This window comes from Pantherophis guttatus, chromosome 7, assembly GCF_059756535.1.
Source record: "Pantherophis guttatus breed Tessera chromosome 7, ASM5975653v1, whole genome shotgun sequence".
NCBI lineage: Eukaryota > Metazoa > Chordata > Lepidosauria > Squamata > Colubridae > Pantherophis > Pantherophis guttatus.
Window position 1 is genome coordinate 71,453,276 of NC_142069.1, and position 17,439 is coordinate 71,470,714.

The 17,439-nt window shown below is 35.5% G+C and overlaps 1 protein-coding gene and 1 long non-coding RNA gene across 6 annotated transcripts in view; both read right to left on the minus strand.

Moving 5' to 3' along the window:
• GRM8 (glutamate metabotropic receptor 8) overlaps positions 1-17,439 on the minus strand; it is a 538,008-nt gene that overhangs the window by 474,060 nt on the left and 46,509 nt on the right. The gene's annotated exons all lie outside the window — the stretch shown is intronic.
• Positions 10,389-12,173, minus strand: LOC117667783 (uncharacterized). Its single transcript, XR_004592143.3, has 2 exons — positions 11,855-12,173; positions 10,389-10,781 (listed from the first exon to the last, which is right to left on the minus strand). It is a non-coding gene; the product is annotated as an uncharacterized LOC117667783 (long non-coding RNA).

The following is a 17,439-nucleotide window of genomic DNA, read 5'->3' on the forward strand; positions in this document are numbered from 1 at the left end:
CTCTATGGATTCATTGCTTGAGGTGGTTTGATTGTTGTTTTAATAGACCATCCCTATGAACAGAGGAAGTCATAAACTTAAGATATGAAGATAATTTGCAAAAGTAACTGTAGCCACTAAAATAGGATAAATGAAGAGTTCAGAGACTCAGATATTTGTTTCTTTAAAGAATTTGTAATTTGTGAAACAACAATTTATGATTCTAGGAAGGAAGGGAGGGAGGGAGGGAGGGAGGGAGGGAGGGAGGAAGGAAGGAAGGAAGGAAGGAAGGAAGGAAGGAAGGAAGGAAGGAAGGGAGGGAGGGAGGGAGGGAGGGAGGAAGGGCTTTACAAAACCAGCAAATGTTTATAAATAAATGATTTTAGTTATTGGAATTCTAAATAATTACACATTTAAGCAATATTCGGTTTTTCAAAGAATTCATCTATTCTAAAAAAAAAAAATTGTCCCTAATATAAAAGCAAAACACTCTTAAATAATTTCCTAGATCAAACATTAACTTCATTCATATTTGGTCAAAGGTTTTGATTAAATGTGGGGTTTTATGAAAGGTAACGGATAAATATTCCACAATTTACACAAATCCAGCCATAATATGTTTTTTTAATTATAAAAAGGGAGTGCTTTTATTTTAATGTACTGACATTACTTTAATTTGAAAAGGAGTGCATCTTCCTTCAAGAGTTATGATGTTGAAAAGGTTTAGGCATTCATTTAATAGGGGCTTAGCTTCTACTGAAATTGAATCATGCACATATGAAACAATGTTAAATTCCAAATATGTCTACTGTCAAGGCTAATGAACCCAAGCAAATCAGAACTCTGAGACTTGGCTCCTTCTCAAAGGTCCTGTTTATTGAGTACATCATATTGGCACAGCTTCAATGGAAAACCAATTCTAAATCCCGTGGTTTCAGTATAATTAAACTAGGAAATAACCCCATCCTCAAATGTCACAGGTCACATTGGCCAATTGGGTTAATTGGTGAGCTCTTCAGGCACTCCTTCCCCAACCTTATGTGTTGCCAGTAGAGATGACCTTGGTTTTCATGAGAAAGCTCTTTGTTGTGTCTAGTAATGAATTCCAACTTCCTTCCTCCCTTCCTGCTCTGTGTGACAACTGAGGAACAGATAGATGGCTGCAGTCAAGTTCAGTTCGAAGCTGACATCTACATTGCACTACAAAGGAAAAGGATTGGTCTCATATATTTGTGAAACTAGGAAAGCAACAGTTATAAGTGAGCCATGAAATAGGACTTAGTATAAAATAATGAAATTGTACTAAATGCATCACATTTGGTATTTACAGATGACATATTTCATAGCAGTAGTAAAGTTTAAGCAATGAAGAGAACACAAATGTTACCTCGATTAATTGGTAAATCCAATGGTTTTGACAACTAGTGGTGCCCCCTATTTAAGATTGTTTTATTATTTATGTTGATTAATTTATTTTATATATTTTATAATTTTGAATGGTAGGATACTGTAATGCATGTGGTAAGCAATTTGAAGTTGATTGAAGTGGCATAAAAGCACTGGTGATAAATAAATGACGAACATGCATGTTCAATAATTAGATTATTTCATAACATCACTTGCAATCATGTCACATTAGTCTCCCCTAGACTGATGCTCTCAAATATACTGGGAATATGTCTCTATTATGTCTATTTCAGCATGCATGCTGGAGGATATAGAAATTGTTTTCTTTAAGGAAAGCAGCATCAATGGCTATAGTACATATTCCTTTTTTGGAAGATTCCAGGATTGCTTCCTGACATTTCTAGGTATGGTTGGGACACTTCTGCAAATATATAATTTTGGGTTAGAATGAACTAATTATCAATTTAATTTAAAGACGTTACTTATGGATAATCCAGGACAGGACTGGGCAAGCTGTGGCCCAAAAGCACTTCCTTCATCTTGTTACTCCTTAAGATATTGCCACCAAAATCCAGTAACAAATCTCTGAATTTTGATGATAACTTTTTTTTACTGAAGTCCAGGAAACATGACAGTGGATAGCTTATTAGTTTATTATTATAAAGCTTATTATTAATTATTATAAGCTTATTAGTTCTGGGAAGAGAAACTCCTAATTTTCCTCTCTTAAAATCCCCAAACTGCCCTAAAACCTGAATTTTTCAACCCCACATTCCAATTCCAGTGACATTATTGGAGATCTTTCTGTGGTAGATCTGGGAGTCAGGAAAATGTGTGGTAGACCACAGGCCAAAACAGTCATCCTAATCCTGTTCTGAGGAACACAATTCTCTCTCAAAAAAAAAAAAAAGCTGTGCAGGGAGCATGTTTTTAAACCTGCCATATGATTTCTTTGTGTATCCCTTCTGAGTTATTGTGCTTTCAGTTAGACTCTGTTGATGAAACAAACCTGCCTTCCAAGTGACCTAAACCACTCGAAAAAGAATATAATTTAAAGTTTTGCATATAATTTCCATTCAGTTTCTGCCCCTGAGAGAAGGTAAAGTCAATGTTTGATTTGGACAATTTTGAGAGGCACAATTAAAAGGGGGTAGGGAGCAATGAATATATGCTCAGAGAAATAAGCAAGAAAGAAATCTTTTCTAGTTAGATGATGATGCTTGTCTTTGAGGCAGCAGGTGCTTTAATTATAGGGGGAAATAGCTCAAGCAATTGCCTCTTAGGAAGTGTTTTCCCCCCTTCCAATAGTGACATTTCAAGTAATAAATCACAACATTTATCTTTCAATCTTACCCTTTTTTTCCACTTTTGATTTTGCATGCAAGGCCTGAAGCTGATTAGACAAATGGTTTAGGAGTTAACGTCTTAAGATTTAATTTCCAAATGCACATAAATTTAAGGCCTCTCTGCTTTGACATTCCACAAATAAAAAGAAAAAATACAAACAATTCCATCAAATTATAAGAAAAAGAAAGAGGAGAGCTGGAAACGGAGTTTTTTCCCAAATATGATTTTTTTTCCTCACTCAGAATCTTTGGCTTCATAGCAAGATGAATACACAGAACAATCAGATCAGTTTTAAGATTTTCCCATATCTCTTTCAGCCAAAACTCCATATACCATGACGTTAAATAAAAGAAATGTTGAGTCAAGAAACTCTCTCCTTATCAGAATGTACAAATTCTCCTTTAATCTACCATCAATATGTACATAATTTGGTTGAGAAAGAAATGTATGAAAATTGCTTTGAAATAAACCAAGAATATAGACCTTACTCCATGTATCTTCCATACATATTTATTTCCTAATTCCTTAATTCTCCTTCACTGTCCCAGAAAGGACTACACAAGAGTTTAATTTACCTTCAAATAAGTAGAAAATATAATGTTCCTTGAGTCTGGAACTCAAGCCTCTTAAAACAGTTGGTTGCCTTCAGGCTGTTGACCCCAGATATTTTTTCTTGAGTTCATATTCAACAGCATGTTTTCTGCTTGTTCTTTCCACTGTTAAATGGAAACCCTGTTTTACATTTCTCATATGTGGAATTGTAGATAGATATTCAGATTTTCAGCATTCATAACCAGTATTCCTATTTAGCCAGCCAAAAAAGAGAGAATCTTAGCTGCTAATTCTGAATTACATCAACCAGAGTCTGTTCCTTCTCTTCAGCAGAGTAAGGAAGATACTTAGGGATGATTCACACCCTGGCCAGTGTCTCTTTTCACTTTTACTTTTGGGCAGAAGACATTAAAGTATAGTCTGCCAGACAAACAAGTTTAAAAACAACTTCTACCCATGGGCTGTCAGACTCCTAAACACAATCACAATCACTCCACGTACCTATGGAAATGTATGACTAGTTTTTTCTTTCCCCAATTACTTGTTTAACTTGGGAACTGTATTGTCTTGTGTTTTCTGGTATGGATTGCACCAGTAGAGGCTCAACCAATTTTGTTGTATACATGAGGTACAATGACATTAAAGGCTATTATTAGTTTTATTATCTTTTATTCATTAAACATGAAACTCAGTCAACTGAACATTTAAAAATGTGTCATAAATATGATTGACTGGTGCTAATGGTTGATACGGGTTGCTGCCAGCGTCCTAGGTATCAACCAAGTGTCTTCTTAAAATATATGATGTTCCAAGTAGCGCAGTTTTTTGCAGTTCTACTGGTCTTATTGCAGGAAGCTGCAATTTCTTGATGTGTTTTGTAAAATTCTTGGAATGGTACCAAGTGCCCCAATGACAATGGGTATCACTGATACATGTTTCATCAATAGCTGTGTAGTTTCAATGGCCAGATTGCGATATCGTGATTTTTTCCAGTTCTTTTTCTTCGACTCTAGCATCTCCTGGTACAGCGATATCAATAAACTGTATCCTTCGGCCCTCAACAACCATGATATCTGGCGTGTTATGTTCCAAATTATTATTATTATTATTATTATTATTATTATTATTATTATTATTATTATTATTATACAGCAGCAGCCCACATAATTAACAATACATACATTTTTAAAGCATCCTGTTATCATCAGGGATCTTCGCTAACATCTAATTTTAACATTGTATGATATCAATCTCCTTTGTATGTTTACAAACTAAAACAATTTATTTAAAATGTTGAATTTGAAGAGAGATCCAAAAGTTTAATGATAAAAGTAATTTAATCATTGTGTTCAGTATGCTTCCCTAAAGTAAGGGTACTTATATATATTTCATTCAATTTATGTATATGCATATTTAAACTGCTTTAAATCACACTTAACTACTTTAAATCATACTGATACTTAAGTTGCCTCCTAATCACGGAAGATTTTGGAAATGATCAAGGATTTTAATAACTAGAAGGATTATTATTAGAGATACATATCACACATAATTAGTGAAGAAGCAGCTATATCAAAATAAGCACAGAAAGTGTTGCAGAGATGGAAACTTTAACACAAAACGAAAGTTAAAGTTTTCAATCAGCAAAATCTGCAATTTTTCAATGTAGTGATAAATGAAATATTGTATCTTTCCAAACGCTATTATGATTTTGCTTTGTTCAGATGGATATATAGAAAGAAATTTATACTGAAATAATTTTTATTTCAAATTTGAAATAAACGAATATCTGGAAAAGCAGAGATTCTCCTAATAGGTACCAAACAAAATTAAACACATCACATCTTCTTGAGCTTCTCAGATGAGAAGTGAAACTTCTTCAAAGAAAAAACAAGGAAGTCCAGTTGCCTCCTGAAAAAGCATCTTTGGGAAGTCCTTTAGATGATTTTAAAACGAACTTTAAATGGTTAAATTACTGAAATTATAAAGGAAAATATGAAAAAATCAAAATAAAGTTTAAGAATCTCAAAATTAACGTAGTTTTTCCTATCAAAGTGACAACAAATGGAAATTATTTCCCAGAGATATACAGCATAGACATTGAAGATCTTGCATTGGGGATATTCAAGTTTATATCCCTAGTAAGGCAGTTACTGAGTGTCCTTGAATCCAATAGTCTCTCAACTTAATCTTTTTCAAAAGGCTGTTGAAAGAATAAAATGTTGTAGTGGAAATGAAATATATTTGACATCCCTTGAGGCTGGGGGAGGAAGCATAGCATAAGTACAATATGCTGCAGAGACTTTGCTCTTTCTTAGGTCTTTTTAAATTACGTAAATCCAATTAGTTTTCTAACATGACAACACTATACTTTAAGATGCATTCAATCAAATGTGACTGAGGAAACATTACCATAACCACTATTATTACTTGGGCACAGAGAAGAGGTTTTAATGTACCTCTTTATATTTTTCAAAAGGAAACAGCCCACAGGCTTCCGCACTGACAGAATTAACTGTGTGGAATCAAAACATCAATCTGCCATAACCAAAAGGAAAATGTGCCTTGGTCTTTGAAAAATTACCAAAGTGTACAATGGAGTGAAATGTGAAGCATACAAAATAACATCTAGAGTCAAGCTTCTCGGCAATTTACTAGTTTGTTCTACTTCTTGGGAATAAAGCTCATGTTAGTTTTAAATCCCAGGAATTTGTAACTTTACATTCAGAGAAGAACATAACAATAAAGGTAAATACACCCTTGAGTATGAAAGCTATTTCATAGGTCCAGTAGTGGGCATTATCTTCTACATCTTTTCCCTTCTGGTTGTTACTTTCATTCAAAAATGAAAAGAAATTCATTTCAAATGAAATGAAAATGAAATTCAACAGTGAAAAAAGGAAGGTTCTACATTTAGGGAAGAAAAACAAAATGCACAGGTACCGTATATGTGGTACCTTGCTCAATAGTAGTAACTGTGAGAGGGATCTTGGAGTCCTAGTGGACAACCATTTAGATATGAGCCAGCAGTGTGCAGCAGCTGCCAAAAAAGCCAACACAGTTCTGGGCTGCATAAACAGAGGGATAGAATCAAGATCACATGAAGTGTTAATACCAATTTATAATGCCTTGGTAAGGCCACACTTGGAATATTGCATTCAGTTTTGGTCGCCACGATATAAAAAAGATGTGGAGACTCTAGAAAGAGTGGAGAGAAGAGCAACAAAGATGATTAGGGGACTGGAGGCTAAAACATATGATGAACAGTTGCAGGAACTGGGTCTGTCTAGTTTAATGAAGAGAAGGATTAGGGGAGACATGATAGCAGTGTTCCAATATCTCAGGGGGTGCCACAAAGAAGAGGGAGTCAAACTATTCTTCAAAGCACCTGAGGGTAGAACAAGAAGCAATGGGTGGAAACTAATCAAGGAGAGAAGCAATTTAGAACTAAGGAGAAATTTCCTGACAATTAGAGCAATTAATCAGTGGACAACTTACCTGCAGAAGTTGTGAATGCTCCAACACTGGACATTTTTAAGAAGATATTGAATAACCATTTGTCTGAAGTGATATAGGGTTTCCTGCCTGGGCAGGGGGTTGGACTAGAAGACCTCAAAGGTCCCTTCCAACTCTGTTATTCTATTCTATTCTATTCTATTCTATTCTATTCTATTCTATTCTATTCTATTCTATTCCTATTCCTATTCCTATTCCTATTCTATTCTATTCACAGGACAAGTTATCCAGAAACATATTCCTTTATTCAGGAACTGCCTTACTAGGCCGAAGATCTCATCCACCATATGTTGTTTGTTGTTTGTTTGTTCTTGTTCTTAGTGATCTACTTGATCACAGTTTGGTTGCTTAGTTTGACATCACACTTGCCCAGTTCAAAAAGTGAAGTCATCAGTACTTAATATTTTTCATTAAACTTATCACAGAACCTCATTAGGGCTGAAACAAAATTATTGTCCCAAGATTGCCCAGTTGGCTTTCTAGAATTGGTTTCATCACTCCTACTCCATCACCCTAATCCAAAGATCACAATGGGTCTCAAACTTAACTAGATTAGTCTTTTTCATAAAGTAATAAAATATATACTGTACACAATGGTTAAAGCCAGGGTTCGAACCAGATCGCCCGATCCAGTAGCGATGGCGGCGGGTGGTTCAGAGAATTGGTAGCAAATTCCCTGCCCCCGCCCTCATGCCCAGCTGAGCTGCGCGATCATCAGACGCTTTTTTTAACTTTTAAAAGCATTTTTCTACAATCTCTTCAGCCGAAGAGATTGTAAAAAGAATGCTTTTAAAAGATTCTGACGATCCCAGCTGAGCCGCACGATCATCAGAAGCTTTTTTTTCCTTTTAAAAGCATTTTTTCTACAACGTCTTCGGCTGAAGAGGTTGTAAAAGAAATGCTTTTAAAAGACTCTGACAATCCCAGCTGAGTTGCCAGATCGTCATAGGCTTTTTTTTTTTTTACTTTTAAAAGCATTTTTTCTACAACCTCTTTGGCCAAAGAGGTTGTTAAAAAATGCTTTTAAAAGGTAAAAAAAAGCCTCTGACGATCCCAGTTGAGCTGCCAGATCGTCATAGGCTTTTTTTTTCTTTTAAAAGCATTTTTTTAATAACCTCTTTGGCTGAAGAGGTTGTTTAAAAAATGCTTTTAAAAGGTTAAAAAAAGCCTCTGACAATCACAGCTGAGCCATGCAATCGTCAGAGGCCTTTTTTTTTTTTACTTTTAAAAGCAATGCTTTTAAAAGTAAAAAAAAGATTGCGCGCCACAACTGATCACCCCCTCCCCTCTCACGGGCTGTTCTACTTACCGCATGCCTCCTTTTGGGGAGTGCTGCCTGCGCACACCTCTCATTTGGTGCGTGGTGCACACTGCGCATGCACAGCCTGAGAACCGGTAGTAAACCAGTTCAGATTTCACTCCTGGTTAAGGCCCTTATATAGATTTACATTACAGGGTTTAAATTCTACACTTTTTCTTTCTATCTTTCCAAGTCTACAGGTAATTGACTTAGAAGACACTTATCTCTGCTGAAATACAAGTTTTCTTTACCTAGCAAATTAGCAAACCCAGCTTCATTCTTCACACTGAATATGTTCAGCCTTTTTAGAAAATGAATCTGTAGGATCATGGGAGAACTCTTCAATGCATGAAAGGATGTCATAATATCTGTTTTGTATTGTTCCAGAAAGCAAGACAATGAAATAATGGATTTAAGATATAGGAAAGCAGACTTCATTTGTATGCAAGCAAAAATGTACTAACAGTAAAAATAGTTTGACAGTGGAACCAATTACTCATAGAAATGGTGGTCTTCCCTTCACTGAATCTATTCAAGCAGAGACTAAACAGCCATCTGTCTGGGATGACTCAATGTTTTCCTCATTTTTTATGTATATCTAATCCACTATAATAAAGCCCATTAGCATACAGTAAAAGCAGATATAACCATAAAAATGTCTCTAGTCAGTACCAAAATTTCCATGATGTTTTAAGAAAATGATCAAAATGCATTGTAATTATGTATGGAATTTTATCAACAACTTCATATTAAGCAGTAGTTGTTCAAACTTGTATAATTATATAATTAGAGGTAAAAATTGTGATGTGATCTCCTTATAATTATATTACATTGCATTTCTTGGCTAATATAAATTTGTTACTCTTATTTAGAAAATCTTGACCATTACAACCATTGTTTCTACCTGCTAACCTAAACATTACCTACAATGCAATTATAATGATGTAATATGATCATTTCAGAGATTTATGAGCAGAGTATTAAACATAACTGTGTAGTAATTGCTTGTATATTGCTGATCTAGTTTGCCAGTTAATATACTGCACAGTACACAATTCCCAATATAAGCCACTAGAAAGTCATTGCTTAATTCTAAATTCTCACCTCTTCTATTAAATATTTTCTCTATAAATATGAAGAATATGTTGCTCAACACCACACACAAGCATATTACTGTGGGAAGAGTTGGTTATCTCAAGCAGCCAAAACAATCTGTTATTTATTTTGTTGCGACATTACAATGATAGAGAGCTACAATTTTCAACTCTTTTATGGAGCAGAAACGGTAATCTTTTCAATACAATATTCCAACTTGTTCTAAAGGAATTAATCAAAAGTCATTTGATTTGCTTGGTTTATTTTTTAAGATAGGAGGTTTTCCTTAAAAGAGTTTAATAGATCTATGCCTCATATAGTCTTCCCTACTACTAATGTGAATTGATGTCCAATATATTTGGAAGGCACCAAATTGTAAATCCAAGGATTACAGAAAGCAGTTTGTGACACAAAATCCAGCAGAAATGATATCACAAGGAGTTGGAAGTAATTGAATAATTAAATTATCACCTGAATGACAGACAAGGGAAGGGTGCTTTTTTAATAGCTGCCAACATTCTAACTAAGAACATGACACTTTTTTTTTTAGTTTGATATTTGGCTACTTAATATTGGTGAATTAACCATGTACTAGTAGCATTAGCTATCAAGAAGATAGCATTATAGCTTTTGTCCCAAAACATAATAATCAAACACTATGGGAAGAAAAATACATTCCATCAAAATGCCCAGATATGATAATGATATTAGGATAACAGAATATACAATAAGTAGCATATTTAAAGAGAGATAAATAATAATAATTTTAATAGTAAGAAATGTAATAATTGTGGAATGTGCAAGAACTTATCTTCTTTAACTAATTCCTAAGGAACATGCAAAGGAGAATCAGTTTTTTGTTGTTGCTGCATTCTATTATTCGTTGGCTAATAAGAAAAGTATGCAAATATATAAGAATTCAATGGCACCCATCTACAGTTTTATATAGATGTTAATAGGATAGGGAGAGTCGAGCTCATATTGGAGTACTCTAGAATTCAACCTCTCCTGCCAATGCACACCAACCAGAATAATTTGCTAAGCAATTATGACTAAGCAATTGCCAGCATGTGCAGATTAGGTTAGCACAGTCAGTGACTGCTAAGAGATTTAGCAGGACTACCAGAATTCCAAACCTCCATTTAAACCTCACCATGTACAGGTGCAAGCAACCAGATCTTCATACGTAGAGTTCAAGCTAACTACTTTATTACATTTTACCTATTATACAGGAATCTCCCCAGAATTCTATCTTCTTTTAGGAACAGATAGAAAAGATTCTTCAGGAGGGTTAGTTCTTGCATCTGCTCAAAGATTCGAGGCTAATACCCCACTTGAGATTTTCCCTCTGCCTGGCTGGTGTTTCCCAACATCATGTATCATCAACAAGAATGACCAATACAGCATCCTTTCTTCCAGACTCCTTTGTAATTGATGGCCTGCCAGCTTCTCAATCACTGTAGGTAGTGTTGTAGATTTTCAATACAATTAGGTTCAGGGTGAACTTCTGAAGGATCTGTCCAAGATCACCAGCATCGCTGCCTTCTATAGTTCACAAGCATCCTTATCTAGCTTATCACTTCTCCTTGGAAGCAAACACAAACCGGATGGGAGAGAGATAAAGCCCAAAACATTCATTAGAAATTGTTAATTCCATAGTTGCCAACTCTAAATTTATGATAGTTGGTATGATCCAATAGTTGAATCTTGAAATCAATTATCTAATTAAAGAGTACATATTTTTCTCAGATTTTCTTTCCAAAATCCATGTTGGGTATCATCTTATTCTATGCATTTTATCAGCAGAACAGAAATTACTCTTGCAGACCTCAAATTCTCAGAATCAGTAATTGGAAAACTTAGGAGCAGATCTGAGCAGCCATACCGTGACAAGAATAACTGCTAACAGATATCACCTGTGTTAGACTGTGTTCACAGGCACTGTCAGCTCGCCACAATGACACAAAATGATAAATGTGCAACCTGATATCATGATGCAAGCTCTGCCTTTTTGTATTGTAACTTAGATGCCTATGTTTAGATTATAAACTGTAGTTCATAGAGCTTCCTAGGTAAATATCAGTGTATTCAAGCAGTCAAGATTCATAGAGAAAGCTGGCAAATAAAGTGAAATCACAACAGGCAAGGTCTAACCAAGCAGATAAGGAAATAAAAAATTATTTTACTCAGAAAGCATACTAAAAAAAGAAATTGGACAGTCCCAGATGACCCTGACACTGAAGATCTTGCCTATTTCGGATAGCTGAATAAAAAATATTGCTTCAATGAAAAATAAAGGTGATATGAAGTTTTTTATAGGATGAGAAGAATCTAGTAATTCCACTTCAGGTCTGCACATGAAGTTTCTAAGTGACAATAACAGCATCAGAGAGCTATTGACTATTCTCTTCCCTACCCTATCACTACCCTATCAAAGCAGCCTAAATCTTTTCTGTTCAGAATTCTATGTGAGACACTATAAATCCTGCGGTTGAGTTATGATAAAATCATTTAAATAATCAAACGGTAATGCTGAAATAATGGATACTTAAAAACAGGAATCTGCTGATGAGTGACAGATACTTATTAGTAACCAAAGTCTTCCCTTTGACCAACTTGTTATTCTCCCATGGGGAAATATGAAAGAGCAGTCATTACCTGAGAAAGAATAAACCAGCACATATATTTTGAGTTATAATCTCCAAAATTCAGTTTATAATATTCCAACAGTTATTTTGCCAGAGAAACATGGGATGGGAATAGCCATGTTGTTATCTCCCAGAAAAGGTGCCAGTTGATTGGTGCTTGGGTTTGACAGCCGGCATATATAGAAATGCTGTCAGGTGTTTTGTTGCCGTTCGTTCAGTTCTGCCATTTGTTAATAAAATAGTGTTGTACCGATTGTCTCGCCTCAGCCCATATTTAAATAAGGATGGAAGGCTGAGTCAACCTTGAGCCAGCGAGACTCCAACTGCCAAACTGCAAGCAGCCAGTAGTCAGCAGAAGTAGCCTGCAGTGCTGCATTCTAACCATTCTATGTGCCACCATGGCTAATAAACAGCAGAATTAAATAACAAAGAGATAAATAATATATAACCTTCCGTTACAAATGCTGGGAATTCTTGTTGCTCCAACAAGAGTTTAAAACTGTTTTGAAAAAAAATTTCCACAATTGCTTTTCAAACACAGAAAAATAGAGTAAAAATTTGCTGAGGCAGGTAAGAGCATGTAAGGCTTACCATTAGTAAACAGGAACAATTGCTGTCTTTTTTATGCCAAACTTTCATAAAGACCTGATTCAGTATGAATTTTACTAAAAAAAATTCTATATTATTCAAGTGTTTTTAAGTCCAAGGCAAATGATGCTCAGATACATTGAAAATATATTACTTCTGCTTAAGAATTTAAACAGACATTTCAAATATCTTTAAGTATCTTGGTTCAAGTACACGCAGCTCTTCAGAATATGATTTCCATTGTACATTAAGATACAGGAAGCACCAAGCATTTAAATAAAATTGCACACATTTTCTAATAGTGAAATGTTTATAACCTAAGCCTCTCACTCAGAAATATCAAGTGGTATGTTTATATATTCAAGAATCAAGGCCACAGAACTTTGAGAGAGAGTACTGCAATTTAATAGTTCCATGAGGAAAATTTTGCATCACTCAATAATTATATTTGGATGGTTTCTCTGATACAATTGCAATTATATGACAAGAGAGAGCAGAAATTCACATTATGAATTCAGAGTGAGCAAGAATTCTGCTCTGCGTGAGCTGATATAGGCATCTGATACAAACTGTGATTATGAACAATTGTAATCAAAATGTGCATCCCAATGTCTCAGTACAAACTCTGACCTTTTGTACTTGTATCCTGATGTCAGGTACACGTGTGCATGTCACATAAATGACATGTGTTTTGTCATTTGAAATTTTTATCATACACATGGATATAAACATATATAGTACATGGATGTTTATGTGTACAGTATCGATTTCTAACATGTTAAGGATCTAGTACAAGTTTCTAAATCGCAGGGGATCCTATGTACAGGTCTAGAGGAGATTCTCCACCTCAGACCTTCTTTTTCGCTATAATATAGAAGACAGCATAAATCAGTGACAAGAACATGACACAAGGATAGTTCCAACCAGTGTAGCCTCATTTTACCTTCAATATGATGAAGCTGAACATTAGGTCATCAATGCAGACTTTCAGGAGGGTTCACTGCATTGCGTATTTGAGCAAAGGAGCCCTTCTGAGCAACATATCAAGGTCCTACTTCTAAGCAGCAAACCTGAGATAATGATTACATACTACTTCTGCACATCTGTGTGTGTGTGTGTGTGTGTGTGTGTGTGTGTGTGTGTGTGTGTATATATATGACCCATGGTTACACAAGTGGATCAGTCATGTTTGGATTGACCAGCCCTGCTGATATTACTGTATAGCAAGAGCAAGCACTTGTAGTACTGATTTAATCAGACTAATATTTGAAATGTATTATTCATCAAAAGCAGTTCTTATGACATCTGACCTTTATTTTTGTTTTAATAGACTTAAATATACAATAAATATATTTTATTAGCACTTAATTAGAAAGAACAACCAATAAAAATACACACAGACAGAGACACACAAATATGGCTATCTCATCCATGCATATATGTATATAGAAATTTACACTGAAATTTCAACAAAGGATGCATATTTCATGATAAACATTCATACATATTCTGTGCCTGTAACCATTCATAAATCTCAAATAACAACAGGTCTTCAGTCCCCTGAATATTGAGGCCATAAATGTTCCTTTCCAAAAGTGAAAAGTAAATATCTTTGTAGTAAAAGGACTCGGAGAATATACTGCCTTTTATAATATAATATTTTCTCTGGAAGGAAGGGAAGGCCAGATAACCTCTCTCAATATTCTTCTCTACTAGTTTTATATCATCCCCACCCACCCCATTCTTTATTTGGTTTATACTTTGTATGGTGCTTACTTTTAAGTTACATTTTATTAGTTTCTTAAATCCTGCTCATAAACAAACACAGCACATGTCCACATAGTTTGGGTTCATAGTTTTTGAATTAGTGAATTTTATTTCTATTGTCACTGTCCCAAAGGCAGATGCTATGCTTAAGAGCAGCACGTGCTAAAGGATGTGCTGCCGTGACTAAAAGTTGTTGCATGTGCCATTTATCATCTAGTCATCAAGTAGTGCTGCAGCAAGGTAATATTTCACTTTGCTTTCATTATGGAAGCTCTCTCTTACATATCCACATGACTTTCTTGAGAATATGTTGCCAAATGCTACATTCTGAACTTATATAAGGACCAATTATGATAGACATGGCCAGTTAACCACCACCTGGCTATCAATCTATAAGAAAAAGAAAGCATGAAATGGCTAATTATATCAGTCCCCTCTTTCTACTGCTTGTACCATAGGTATTGCTGTTTATAAGATAGATACAAAGCCTATTGTACCTGTATCACTTTCAGGATAATCATCTTGGTTACATAGGATGTTGAGGATATCTCCCACAGTAGTAGTTCCTGGGGCGAATATAAGAAGAGCTAGAGGAGCAAATAAATTTTACAAATTTCCTCTAGTAGTCAGAAGTTTCAAAAATTTATGAAGTTTAAACCAGAAAAGAACACTGCTGCTATCATAAATTAAGAGCCGAGGTGACACAGTGGTTAGAGTGCAATACTGCAGGCTACTTCAGCGGACTGCTAGCTGCAGTTCAGCAGTTCAAATCTCACCAGCTCAAGGTTGACTCAGCCTTCCATCCTTCCAAGGTGGGTAAGATGAGGACCCAGATTGTTGGGGGCAATATGCTGACTCTGTAAACTGCTTAGAGAGGACTGTAAAAGCACTATGAAGCGGTATATAAGTCTAAGTGCTATTGCTATTATACTTCCCTTATCAAAACCTTGAACATATCTGAGATAGCTTTTTGGATTTAAGCTATTGCCAAAAGTGAATGACCCAAGGTTCTCCTCCAGCACTTGATTCTCATCACTGAAAATTAGCAGTGAAATAACTATATGATCAAGGACAAGGACGAAAGGATAGCCCCAACCTAATCCAAAACCATGTCACTTAAATTAAAATCAGCAGTACAGTTCTGAGCAAACATTTGTGTTGCAATTAAGATGGGAATGGAAGGACCCTCCATTTACATATCTAAAAGGAGTAAAAGGTTTCCACCTTGTTCTTCAGGTAACGTCATAATGATCACCTGTGATGCTCAAGAAAGTGTCAGGCACAAAGAATCAGTACCATACATTAAGTTGTAGTCAAGATTTATTACTCAAGCCTATATACAAGAATCTAATCAACTAATCAATATTCAGTGCTAAATTGGGAGTAGATAAGGATCAAAGATTCTAGGCTGATGACTCACTGACCCCTCCTCCCCGGTCTTCCTGTTCTTCTACCGAAAAGCGAGAGGCAAAGCTAAACTCTCCAGCCTCTCTAAAGCTGACTATTCTTGTCTTACACTGCTTTAGTAATCTTCCCAAATTCAGGTGAAAAGGAAAAATAAATAATTTCCTACATAAATCACTGATCTTCATTATTTTGATCACAGGTCTCTCTACAATAGGAAGCTGCAACAACAGCAAAAGATTTTATTACAGCCTTTAGGCCAGAAAACATTACACATATACCTAAAATTATTGGTAAGACTAAACTGAGAAGTAACTGAGATAGATCTTGCAAAGTGGAATAAAATGTGCTCCCTCTGAATGGAAGAATATCCAGACACTGAGTTCCTGAGTTGATATGAGAAATGTACTCCAAGATAAAAGGGCAAGAACTGTACCCCAAAATATGTATGAATTTATACTTGCTCTATTAAAGTTCTGTTAATTTGCCATTTATACACCCTATAATTGAAATCAGTGGTGGGTTGCCCCTGGTTCGCCCCGGTTCTATAGAACTGGTAGTAAAACTGGCAGGAGGCTCCGCCCACCGACCCCGACGTCATCAAAACTCTTCTGCACTTGCGCAGAAGAGCACGAGAGAGAGAGAGAGCAAAGTGAGTGCACGTATGTGGCCCCGCTGCAAACCGGTAGTAAAGGTAAGTAGAACCCACCCCTGATTGAAATTCAAAAACTAGAACTTTGGGGTTTTTTGATAATTCGGCAAAAGAAATGCCCTCAATAGCCTTCTCATTCCCACCTGGAAAACAGATAACATTATTACATCATCTGCATTTAACAAGGCTGATATTGCATACTCTGCTAATATTGGAGAGTAATGAAAAGGAGATGTGAGAGCCTAAATTATTGAATTAACAAAAAGATTGAGAAATAGGGGGTTAGGAAACACCCCTTGCTTACTCCTTTTTGAATGGAAACAGACAACATCCCAAAAGGTACCACCAGGGGAATCATCTGGCTCTGAGTTAAGTGTTAAAATAAAGAGTCCAAATTAAAAGGAGTGATTTTTATCCACTGAGAATCCGTGTAGTTTTTGCCACAGTCTGTCCCTTGGAATCAAATCAAAAGCTGATTTGAAATCCACAAAGGCTGAAAAAAAGAGTCTTTGAGTAACAAGGTGTATTTTTCAGCTAAATAATACTGGGCAGTGTCCCAATGTTGAACAGTCCCCTCTAAGTTCCACTTGCTCATCAGCAAGAATATTCTGATTTTTGATCCAATGCAATAATTTTAAATAAAGATATTTTGCATATATCTTGCTTATTGTATTAAGCAAGTTAATGGATCTGTAAGTAGCAGAGTTAAATCTATTTTTTTTATTCTTATAAAAAGGAATGACTATAGCCTCATTCCACTCAGAAGGAAAACATGCTATCAAGTTATTATGAGTACATAGGACAGCTCAGCACAGGGACTCACCTGTATTTATTTGCCTTTAGTAACTCTGGAGGAATGGCATCACCTTCATGAGATTTCAATTGTGCAATGAGATCCTTAACCTCAGCTGTAGACCTAGATGACTATTTGAGAAATATATTATAGCACAATAATCACTTCTGGGTTATTTAATAATTCTAAACTGATACAGCTTTGAAAGTAATTCTTCCAAATATCTGCAGGTATCTGGAAGACAGCACTGAGCGACTGCCCATAGGAGAGAGCAGTTAACTAGGTATCAGAACAAGGCAGGAATTGTAAGTTTAGCTTCTGTAATTAATCTCCCCAGATCCTTCCTCAATGCTAGCTCTTTCTTGGATTTTAAAACAATATTCTTTTTCTC